The sequence below is a fragment of the Barbus barbus genome (genome assembly GCF_936440315.1).
Source record: "Barbus barbus genome assembly, chromosome: 38".
Taxonomy (NCBI): domain Eukaryota; kingdom Metazoa; phylum Chordata; class Actinopteri; order Cypriniformes; family Cyprinidae; genus Barbus; species Barbus barbus.
In genome coordinates, this window is record NC_136716.1 from 8988961 (window position 1) to 9001696 (window position 12736).

Here is a 12736-nt window from a genome sequence, read left to right on the forward strand (position 1 = left end):
AAACAACAAATGCATGTGTGCTGCTTTTGTCCTATCAATGACACTGACACCCAAATAAGTATGTAGCCCAGGGTTTAGGAATGTACAGTGTGAAATGTCATAAACCTGGGTAAATTATGAGCAGTGCAAGATAAGCCAGGATTCCGTTTACCTGGGGTTTAGAGTGACCCTGGGTCAACCATTTCAAGTGTTAAAAGCTCTTGCTAGAGAATAGTTATTGCCAAAGAGATGACAAAGTTTGCATGAACAGGTTTTAAATTTGTCTGTATACTGGGCAGACTTTGACTGTTGACACTTAACTTGCAAGCATTTCCTCCAGATGTGGCTGAACTTTTGGTAGTTTTAAAAATGTGTTTACCTATTTATTAGTAAAGTATTTGGAAAGTCTATTGTTCTAAAAATTTATGGCTTCATAAGAGATTATATATGCACATTTATATATATATATATATATATATATATATATATATATATATATATATATATATATATATATATATATATATATATATATATACTACGCACAGTATATATGCTTGACGGATATGAACGCGCACCTGCATCCATCAAACAATTTTAAAACAGTAGAATACATTAAAATAAAATGTTTTCCAGTTGATTAATCTAATTACATGGATGGCAAATACGTCACGTAACCTATTTGTATGAAAGAATATAGACCGATTTAATACTACTCTGTGCCTCAATTTTCCTGGAGTGTCATTGTATCAGATTTAACATGGATTGTAAATGTAATAAAAATACACAACTCCCATCTCTTGTTTGCACATGCTGTTTGAATACTTTGGCAGCTACATATAAAGGATTGCCAGGGAGTGGTGTTTTCTCAAAAATGTATTTTTGTTTAATTTTGTAGCAAGACCAAAGAAAAAAATTATTGACCAACGGGAGGAAAATAGTCATTTTGAAATCTTTACATTGTCTGATGGAAAGTTTTGAAGGTCAGGACATTTTCTGAAGGATTCAGTTCAGGAAACACATACAGTACACTGTATATGAAGTCCATTACTACAGTGCATCACTGGGGAAGTCGTGGCCAAATGGTTAGAGAGTCGGACTTGTAATCCGAAGGTTGTGGGTTCGAGTCTCCGGCCGGCAGGCATTGTAGGTGGGGGGAGTGAATGTCCAGCGCTCTCTCCACCCTCAATACCACGACTGAGGTGCCCTTGAGCAAGGCACCGAACCCCCAACTGCTCCCTGGGCGCTGCAGCATAAAATGGCTGTCCACTGCTCCGGGTGTATGTTCACGGTGTGTGTGTGTTCACTGCTATGTGTGTGCACGTTGGATGGGTTAAATGCAGAGCATGAATTCCGAGTATGGGTCACCATACTTGGCTGAATGTCACTTCACTTAAAAAAAAAAAATTACTTGGCAAATGCATTTTTGTCTGATCTGACAATAAGTAACCTGTACATTTATAAATGTATTATTTGATTATAAAATTTGTATAAAACTTGTGAAGTTTTTAAAACATCCGTTCAAACGTTCACTGAAGAAAAAAAAAGCATAAAAGAATTGCAGTGAGCACATCAATAATGCATTTTAAATGGTTAAACGTAAAAGATTTGGAGATGGAAAAAAAAAAAAAAAACTTGCATATGTGTGTGGACATGTTCGAAATCCTACATGATACTATTCTGCATATTGCTAAAATTTACAAAATCCAAGAGGTGAATGTTTTGTTAGCATGGAAATGTGGTCTGGCCAATTAGTGTCACCCCCTTAGACCCTGAATTACTGTATGAAGGAAAAAAAATATTTTCCTTTTAACCTGTTAACCTTCGCCCCCATTGTTCAAGTTCAAGTTGAGCTTTATTGTCATTCCGCTACATGTGGGGACATACAGTGGAACGAAATGTCGTGTCTCGCAGGACCACGGTGCTACATAAATACAGACATACAACAATGAAGTAAAAAACACTATAAACCTATACACTACTAACCTACTGACAGATTTAACTATAAGTATACTATATATATATATATATATATATATATATAAGTATTTACCCTATACAAACTAAAAGAATAAAGGATAAAAAATACAACTATACGAATGCTTCACATAAATATTACCCTATACAAACTAAAAAATAGAAGATAAAAAATACAAACTATACGAATGCTTCACAAATACTGTACATGTGCAAAGAGAGACATTTGAGTCAGCAGCTGGTTGGGGAACAGTGCAGGATGATTTGTAGTGCATGAGCATGTAAACATACATATATTGCTGAGTCTTTTGTGAGATTGTGCACACGCAGAAGTGTGTGTAAGTGTCCATAGTGCACATAGTGTAAAGTGTAAGTGTCCATAGTGCACATAGTGTAAAGTGTAAAGTGTCCATAGTGTAAAGTGTCCATAGTGCACATAGAGGAGAGTGTGTTACTACAGGTGGTTTGTACAGGCCCACTCACCTGTGTGTAGCACACTTTGAATTGCACAAAAAAAAAAAAAAAAAAAAGTTCCATACAGTTTTTCTTTGGTGTGGTAAGGTTTGGGGTGGGGGGTGGTCCATGTTTCAGGAGGTAGGGGTTTGCATGGGGTTTCAGACGGGGCCGGGTGGTTTGAGTTCAGGGCTCTCACAGCCTGGGGGAAAAAGCTGTTGAGCAGTCTGGCGGAGCGGGCTCTGATGCTCCGGTACCGTCTTCCTGATTGTAGGAGCTGGAAGAGACTGTGGGAGGGATGGGTGGAGTCCTTCACGATGCCGTTGGTTTTGCTGGAGCATCGTGTAAGGAAGATGTCCAGGATGGAGGGGAGAGGGGCACCGATGATCTTTGCAGCTGTGTTCACTGTCCGCTGGAGGGTCTTGCGGTCAGCAGCACTGCAGTTCCCGTACCAGACAGTGATGCAGCTGGTCAGCACACTCTCAATGGTGCCTCTGTAGAATGTGGTGAGGATGGGTGGAGGGAGACTTGCTCTTTTCAGTCGGCGGAGAAAGTGTAGGCGCTGTTGTGCCTTTTTGGAGAGTGACATGGTGTTGGTGGTCCAGGTGAGATCCTCTGTGATGTGCACCCCCAGGAATTTAGTGCTGCTGACTCTCTCCACAGTCGAGCTGCCGATGGTCAGTGGGGGGTGGTCAACGGAGTTTCTTCTGAAGTCCATCACAACCTCCTTTGTCTTCTCCACATTGAGGGACAGATTGTTTGTGCCACACCATTCAGCCAGCTGTGCCACTTCCTCTCTGTAGTGCGTTTCATCATTGTTGCTGATGAGACCTACCACTGTTGTGTCATCAGCAAACTTGATGATGTGGTTGGAGCTGAACTTGGCAGTGCAGTCGTGGGTCAGCAGTGTGAAGAGCAGCGGGCTAAGCACACAGCCTTGTGGGGCACCTGTGCTCAATGTTGTAGTGCTCGAGGTGTTGTTGCCGACACGGACTGACTGAGGTCTTCCAGTTAGAAAGTCCAGGATCCAGTTACAAAGGGAATTGTTAAGGCCCAGCAGGTTTAGCTTATTTATGAGCTGTTGTGGGATTATTGTGTTGAATGCCGAGCTAAAGTCAATGAACAGCATTCTAACATATGAGTCTTTATTTTCTAGGTGGGTAAGAGCCAGGTGGAGGGTGGAGGAAATTGCATCGTCTGTAGAGCGGTTTGGACGGTATGCAAACTGGAGCGGGTCGAGTGTGTTGGGGAGGCTGGTTTTGATGTTATGCATGACTAGCCTCTCAAAGCACTTCATCATGATTGGAGTCAGTGCTATGGGACGGTAGTCATTGAGACAGGACACAGGTGCTTTCTTTGGTACCGGTATGATTGTTGTGGATTTGAGACATGTGGGGACGACTGCCTGGCTCAGCGAGGTGTTGAAGATATCTGTTAGGACATCTGTCAGCTGTGCAGCACAGTCTCTCAGAACACGGCCAGGTATGTTGTCAGGACCCGCAGCCTTGCGTGGGTTAATCCTAGATAGGGTCTTCCTTACGTCGGCTGGAGACAGACAGAGCGCCCGGTCGTTGGGAGGTGTGGGCAGTTTTTGTGCAGGTGTGTCATTCTGCATATCAAACCGTGAATAAAAGTGGTTGAGTGCATCGGCGAGGGATGTGTCCTCATCACGTGCCTGTGGCGGGGGCTTGTAGTCAGTGATGGTCTGAATGGCTTGCCACAGGCTCCGTGTGTCTCTGCTGTCTGTGAAGTGGTTGTTGATTTTTTGGGCATATGACCGTTTTGCTTTTTTGATGCCACAGGACAGATTGGCTCTTGCTGTTTTGAGGGCTGCTTTATCTCCTGATCTGAATGCTTCATCTCTGGTCTTTAGCAGCCCGCGAACCTCTGCTGTCATCCATGGCTTCTGGTTTGAACGTGTGGTGATGGTCTTGGTGACTGTCACATAATCAGTGCACTTTTTGATATAAGCAGTCACAGTTTCAGTGTACTCATTCAGGTCTGTGTGGTTGTTGTAGGTGGCTGCCTCTTTAAACATGTTCCAGTCTGTGTCCTGGAAGCAGTCCTGCAGTGCTGAGGTGGCATTGTCTGGCCATACTGTGATCTGCTTTTCAACCGGTTTGGTGAGTTTGAGAAGTGGTCTATATGCTGGGATTAGCATAACAGTGATGTGGTCGGAGTACCCGAGGTGGGGGCGGGGTTCAGCCTTGTAAGCATTCTTAACTGTTGTGTAAACAAAGTCCAGTGTGTTGTTTCCCCTTGTTGCAAAGTTCACATGTTGGTAGAACTTTGGCAAAACTGTCTAAGTTTGCGTGGTTGAAGTCACCGGCTATGATGAAAAAGCCGTCGGGGTTTTTTGTTTGTTGTTCACTGATGGCGCTATACAGTTCACGAAGCGCGTCCTTAGCGTTTGCACACGGGGGGATGTAAACCGCAACGATAACAATGGCCGTGAACTCCCGCGGCAGATAGAACGGTCGACACTTCACAACCATAAACTCCACCAGCGATGAACAGTGTTTTGATAATACCGCAGCATTGTTACACCAGTCTTTGTTGATATACACACACAAGCCACCTCCGCGTGTCTTACCAGACAGTGATGAATCTCTGTCCGCTCGGAAGTTGGTTAGCCCGTGCAATTGAATGGCGGAGTCCGGGATGTTGTCGTTTAGCCATGTTTCGGTGAAAACAAACACGCAACAGTCCCTTGCCTCATGCTGTGTAGATCGACTGAGTTGAATTAAGTCCAGTTTGTTTTCCAGAGAGCGAACGTTTGAGAGCATGAGTGTTGGAAGAGCCGGTCTTGAGGGGTTAGCTCTTAGCCTAGCTCGTATACCTCCGCGCTTACCGCGCTTCCGTCCTCTCTCACACCGCTTGCGACGTTGCCTTGTGCGGGTAGCATCAGTAGGCGAGGCCGCGGTCTCGAGGTCCGGCTCCAGCAATAAACAAAGGCCTCGTAGCTTCTCAGTAGCCGCCGGCGAGATTTGATGTTCGTATGCGTTGCTGATATCCAAAAGACTTTGGCGATCATAGATGAATTCTGGGGTGATTTCCTTAAGAGTTAGCGGTAAACTGACACTATTTGGAGACGAACAGACGACATTAAACGACATAAAAGCACCGTCTTTGGGACCCGGAGCAGCCGCAGCGATCGATCGCGCCGCCATCTTCCTTCCTTTATCCTCATGGGCCTCATAGGTGAAAATAACCTACCTAAATTAACTAATTACTGTAAAATCTGTATGTATCAGGCGTCATGGAATGCGACGTACATAGAGACGACGTATGTATCAGGCGTCATGGAATGCGACGTACATAGAGACGATGTATGTATCAGGCGTCATGGAATGCGACGTGCATAGTTCAGACGTACCAATCACACGTCATTTTTTATGTAAATTTCTCACGTATGCCGCGTCACGTCGCCACCTAAGATTGGTTCTACAGTGACGTCGCCGTGACGTCGCTGCGGGACTATCGTCTGCCCTCCCTATCAATCCCATTCAAAATTTGACACGGTCTGACGGCGACGGAAGGGTAGACTGCTCCTTCTCCTTCTACTGCTGAGCCTTAGAACGGCACGATCCGCCCCTCATAATGTGTGCAGCCCTGTGTGCAGCTCAAGGCAGGGCTGCATCTCGCGGTAGTTTGATGTTGTGGGGGATGGGATCTCGCGAAAAACTCACGTGTCAGCACAGTTAAAGTGGCTGAATTTTATTTATTTTATTGTATTTTTTGCTAAATGTCAATGGAAAATTGGGTAGAAATGCATGAGTGTTGGAATCATAGACTGTAAAAAAGGAGGGGAATTTTTAGATTTTGATTAAATTAAGTAATCCAAGTGTCAAAACAACAACAAAAATAATTTTAAAGACACATGTGCACTATAAATCCATGCACTATAATCACCCTATATGGGATTAATTATGTTTGCACTTGTATATTTGATAAAACAAATAGGATCCCGTGTAGCCCATTTTGAGCCCATGCACATTTCCCATTAATTACCCATCTGGGAACGACATGGGGAGCCCACCTGGGTCCCCCCATTTGGCCCCAGATAAGATGCCCACCTGGGTTCACCCATGTGGGTCCTAGCTGGGTCACCCAAGCGGGCCCCAGATAAAATGCCCATCAGTGTTAATTTCGTAGACGAAGACGACGACGAAAAATATTCGTCAACAAACCTTTTTTCTAAGACGAGACGTTGACGAGCTAAAACTAATATCTGATGATAAAAACTATGACGAAATTTATGCGCGTCTTCATTAAGAAGACGAGACGGGACTAAAGTGTTATTTGAGGACTACCAGACATTCAAAATACATCCTATAGGCTAAGTTAACTGTCTTGTCTTTCAAAATGTGCGTCTCTGTCATTGGATAAGGTGCGTTTGCATGACAGCCGCGGTGGACGGATAGGCTACCAAAACGCGAACTAGCGATCTGAAACAATGGCCTCAGCACCCGAAGGGTTAGGGAGTGGGTGACCAAACGTCCCGTTTTTCCCGGGAGTCACAATTCATTGCCGATTAACTTAAAGTCAGTGAAGGTGCGATAGGCGGAAACGCGCTGATAGAAGTGCTCTCTCTCACACACGCTCCACTTCTTCAGTTCTCATACAGCGCGCGATCAGTTCTCAGCGCTCAAATACACACACAGCAGTCCAAATGTCTCTCATGTAGAGTATCTCACGGAAATACAGTCCGTTATGGTTTAAGTGAGCTTAAACAGGTGGGTGAAAACCAGTAACGTGCGGTGAAATCTTGTCATGGGTAGGCTGTGACCTATCAATGTGGCATATATGTTCATATATTCATTCAGTTAATGTAGCAACCCAAGTTCATATCAGGCATCATCACATCGCTGCCTGCATACAGCAAAGTCAGTCATGTGTGAGGCTAATGCACAATCAAATCTAATAATCAAATTAATGGACACATCTATCTTATGATGACTTATACAACAAACAAATGTTTTGTGCGGGACACAGTAAGAGAGGGAAGCGGCGCGGTGTCAGCGAACCGACAAGCAGCCTAGTCACTCCTTCAAAATGCGCAAACGCGCACAGACAGCCACACACACGCTATTGGTCTGGTGACGGCGCACCAGGATTTGAATAGGCTACAGTCAGAAAACATTGTGTCAGCAGTACAGCTTTAAAGTACAAAAACAGCTTATTCGCTCCTACAAACTGCGCTAGGCGCACACACCGACACGCAATGAGCATCTGACGACGGCGCACCAGGATTAAAAAAAGAGAACTAGAAAACAGCATTTTAACCCTTACGAAATGCACCATAATCGCACAGATAGACATACAGTACAAATGTGGCAGAGGTGATGGAAGAGAGAACATTTTGGTGTCAGCGCACAGCAGGCCTATAGCCCACCATCAGACAACACACACAAAGCCAATATACGGGTTTTAAAAAATATATAAATAAATGAATGGTTTACGTTTTAAAGGGGGTGCTTACTTTTATTTGTAGACGAAGTCCATACGTCTATCCCTCTGGACAAAGCTGTCAATTACTTTGTTGTAAAAGTCCTCTTTGTTGGGTGTATTACTCAATTTCATGAGTTGACAGCCAACGCTAGGCGCCGCTAGATGCTAGTATCGGGAAACGCGGATTGAGTGAGGGCGAGTGGATCACGTGACATGAAGCAAACTCGGTCTCTGCCTCAATGTTGATAATTCAAGACAGCATGAGAACTGATTGCGCATGCGCAAATCTACGTAAACTACGTTCTATGGACCAAAGAGGCACTGCTAACCTCTGCCTCAATGGCCATGGCCTTGAATTTCCTGCATGAAACAATGGTTTTTAGGAGCAAACAATGGCAAAATGAGTATATTATGTGTATTCCTGAAAAACTTTGTTACAAAAAATAATATTTGGAATAAAATAAATGCAATTAATAACGTGGTTTGAGGTTAATTAATAAAGCTCTTGGAATTAATAAATGTAATGTCAACATTGGTGAGGCACTGCCTACCCTGCCTACCCTGACCGCACCTCCCTGGTGAAAACTGAATGTATGTCAGTAGGCTATTACATACATAGGCTACCTTCCGTCTTAAATGGACAGCATTCCTAATTATCTGTCATAAATGTTAACCAACAAAAGATGTTAAATAAATGTATACTTGTCAAGTAAACCTACTGTATCTGAAAAATGAGTTTAATTTATATCTCTACCAATTTTTTTTTTCCAAATTCAATCCTTGATTCAAATTTCTCATAAGCTTAATTGATTTGAATTAATGACTATTTTTGTTTGACTACTACATATAAAATAGCTACCAAAATAAATGTTGGTAACTGCAGTTTGACTAAAAGTAATGGCTAAAAGTTGACAAAAATGCAATGACTTTTGGTCGACTAAAACTAGACTAAAACTATAAAAGACTCAAATGACTAAAATGTGACTAAGACTATTAAGCATTTTCGTCTCAAGATAAAGACTAAGACTAAATCAAAAATGCCTGCCAAAATTAACACTGATGCCCATCTTGAGCCCATGCCCACTCTGTACCCATGTAGCCCATGTGAAACCCATGTGGGCCCCACATTCACGTGTTTGCTGGGAAATTAGTATTACTAAAAAATGTATTTGTACTACAGCGGTGACACAGAAGAACATAAAAGTGGCTTGTAGGTATGTTTAATGAGGCTCAGAGGTGGCATGAGTGCAGTTAAATTCATGTTGAGATTAATGTTTTAAATATAAAACATTAATGGCATGTCACTGAATCATTCAATCAATTGATTCGTTCGAACAGCTGATTCATTCAGGATGACTGTCTTTATGAAAGGGTAATCATGAATCACTGACTCACTAGATTCGTTTAAACATGCAGTTCATTCATGAATGAAACACCGCTGTGTTTGCTTTTAGAGATGCACATGGCGGCTCAGCTGTTACTTGGAATTATATTCCTTGATGAAATGGAACAAAATCAGGCAGTAGTGTTATAGACAACGTAAGTCACTCATTATTAACTTCTTGTTTATTGAACTGTTGTATTAGATCAATATCACATTTGCAAACTCCCTTAATAATCTTTAAAATCTGTCACTCTCAGTTTATCGCGATCTGTGGGCTCACAGAGAATGGTCTATAAGAGAGTTCCTGAGTGAGTTCTCTTAAAGTCGGCATGAAACGGAAGTTGCGATTGTCTTTTCTTCTCTACTGTGACGTATATCCGAGTGAGACGGCATCTGAAATGAGAGGGCGGGACTTGATTTCGTCCTTCAAGAATTGATTGGATCGTTGGAAGTTGGGGCGTTACTAACAAAATGGAGGCACATCTGAAATGCCAGTTTACAGATAGTGGTGGGGGATTTCTCGCCACTGGATTCACCGCTGAGACCCAAGCATGAATAAATGTTTTATTTATTACTTTACTTTACTTTACTTTACTTTTGTCATTTAGCAGACGCTTTTGTCCAAAGCGACTTACAAATAAGAAAAAGTAACTAAAACTAAAAAGTTACAACTCTATAAATACTATCTACCCACATATTTAAGAAAATAAAGAAATTAAATAAAATTAACACATGCATATAACAACAACATTTCAATAATAAACATATCAATGAAAAAATTAAATAAAAATCTACTACTATCCCTTGCCGGTGTCCCTGCCCGGTGGAGTCGCACGGTAGAGTCGATGGTCTTTACACTCTTTACTTTTTTACTTTTGTCATTTAGCAGACGCTTTTGTCCAAAGCGACTTACAAATAAGAAAAAGTAACTAAAACTAAAAAGTTACAACTCTATAAATACTATCTACCCACATATTTAAGAAAATAAAGAAATTAAATAAAATTAACACATGCATATAACAACAACATTTCAATAATAAACATATCAATGAAAAAATTAAATAAAAATCTACTACTATCCCTTGCCGGTGTCCCTGCCCGGTGGAGTCGCATGGTAGAGTCGATGGTCTTTACACTCTTTACTTTCTTACTTTTGTCATTTAGCAGACGCTTTTGTCCATTTTTTATTAGGGATGATGACCACGATCAACGGCACAAATCATGTCTAAACAGCGAGCGCACGAGAGAGAGAGAGAGAGATTTTGAGGGGGAGGGCGATGATTTTTGGTGTGGCGGCCCGCCACGGCTGAATGAATGTAGCGGAAACACTGATATAGGTAGACTCTTGAGACCCCTACAGAAACCTCTCCTGCCTCTTTCTTGTCAGAAGTCGAGAAAAAAATTATAATTGCATAACAATAATGATAGATGCCATTAACATACAGTTTCGTGTTATTTAACAACACCTTTTATATGCCGAGCCTGGTAATCCCAGGCGAGTACCTAGACACGTAACTGTACATTAAAATGCTGACAACTAAACACTATTGTAACTGTTTAGTAGGGCTGTTGCGATAACCGCGATATTGCGCTATAGGCCCTTTTCACAATGATGTCAGCTAACTTCCGCTTTTCCGCAAAGCAGTGGATCCGTACTTCCGTTATACCTTTACACCAGAGACTTCTCGGGAAAATGCGGGAACAACTTGAAATCTAAAGACGTACGCTAAGAGTTAAGACTAATAATGTTAATGTACTTACATTCGGGTTCTTTTGCGAACGTTATTCTACATTTTTGCTTTAGATGGTTGGAGGCTAACCTGCAGCAATGTTATAGATTTGCGTTCAGATTTGTATGATAACGTTTATGTCTCCACACAAAATATAGCCTACTTAAAATCTTTTCACGTATTTCGGTTTATTCCCTGGATAATTTATTTTATTTATTTCAGTTGCTGTTAATATTGTAATAGTGAGTACACTGTAAATGTTCATGCAAGTGTTGTTATTCTGCAATAAAAAAAGACAAATGTCATTATTTATTTTTTTTAATATGGGAAAAATTGCATGGACACGAGTCATATTTTTTATAATAAATATTCTCATATTACAAGTTTCACATCCATAAATGCAAGTGGTCTGAAAAGAAACCCAGTATTATCCAGTTCAAGAATAAGAAACAGTGGACATAACATGAGCCTTTTTTAGAACATTTTTTTAGAAGATGTTTAGAAAATAGGAAGAAGGAAGTCAAGTGATGTCATCAGTGTGATTTGTATTTCAAAATAAATGATTTTTGTTGAAGGGTATAACACCAGTGACACAACTCCATGGGACCACCGTTTTCATTATATATTTTATCATATTTATTCAGCATTTATATATATTTTTGACCTCAAAATAAAGCACTTGCTGCTCATCATTGCTGTGGGGACAAGCAGTTTTGTGGTGCTTGGAATTCTTTATAATTAATTAAAAAAGAGGGGTGGTGATGGCGCAGTGGATAAGACACATGCCTTTGGTGTGAGAGACCCGGGTTCGAATCCACTGTGAGACACCAATGTGTCCCTGAGCAAGACACTTAAGCCCTAGTTGCTCCAGAGGCGTGCGACCTCTGACATATATAGCAATTGTAAGTCGCTTTGGATAAAAGCGTCAGCTAAATGAATAAATGTAAATGTAAAAAACAAATATTGCCACATTGATGGCTCAATAAGGTGCAATTGTTCAAATAACACAGTTTCATTTTAGAATATAAAGAATTTTTTTTATATATTCAAGTGTAATATTTCTGTAAAGGCTAGGGACAGAAAAATCGACATTTCCACAGAATGACCCATTTATTTATTTATTAATTAAATTGTGTCATGTTTATCTAAATAAAGTGGAAAATTATAGACCCCATTTTATTGATATTTAAATAGTACAGGCTTATGTTGAATATTCTTGTACATACAGACGCTGTATTAAGCAGTACATAAATTATTGAATGTATAGTCTTTCTGTTACCACATGCAAATATCTAAAACGTATTTGACAAATATATCTAACAGCAATAAAGACAGCAAACACTGTGCAAGAGTCGCGGAAATCAGAAAGTACAACTCCTCCCTCGACTTCAAGCGGCAAATCTCGCTGATAGGTATTCGGTAAGTTCATTTGAGATGCCAGACGCCTCGTCTTGAAAGAGTACGAGAGTAGAAAGCTGCAGTCATCCTTTAATCGTATTTGTGGCAGATGTATAAGTGTCTGAACTCCATACTGGTAGCGATAGCGCTTTACTATGCGGGCGGAAGTAAAAATACCCTGCTTCGACTCAAAACGGAAGTTGCGTGACGTCATGTGAAAAGGGCCTATAGAGTGGTGGAACTATGATGTCACTTTGTAGGCGAAAACCCGGAAGCGAGTTAGCATTTTAGCACTTCCGGTTCCATCATCCCAGAGTCAATGGGTTTTTTGAATGGGATTTTGGTTAAATCCCTTAAATAAGGT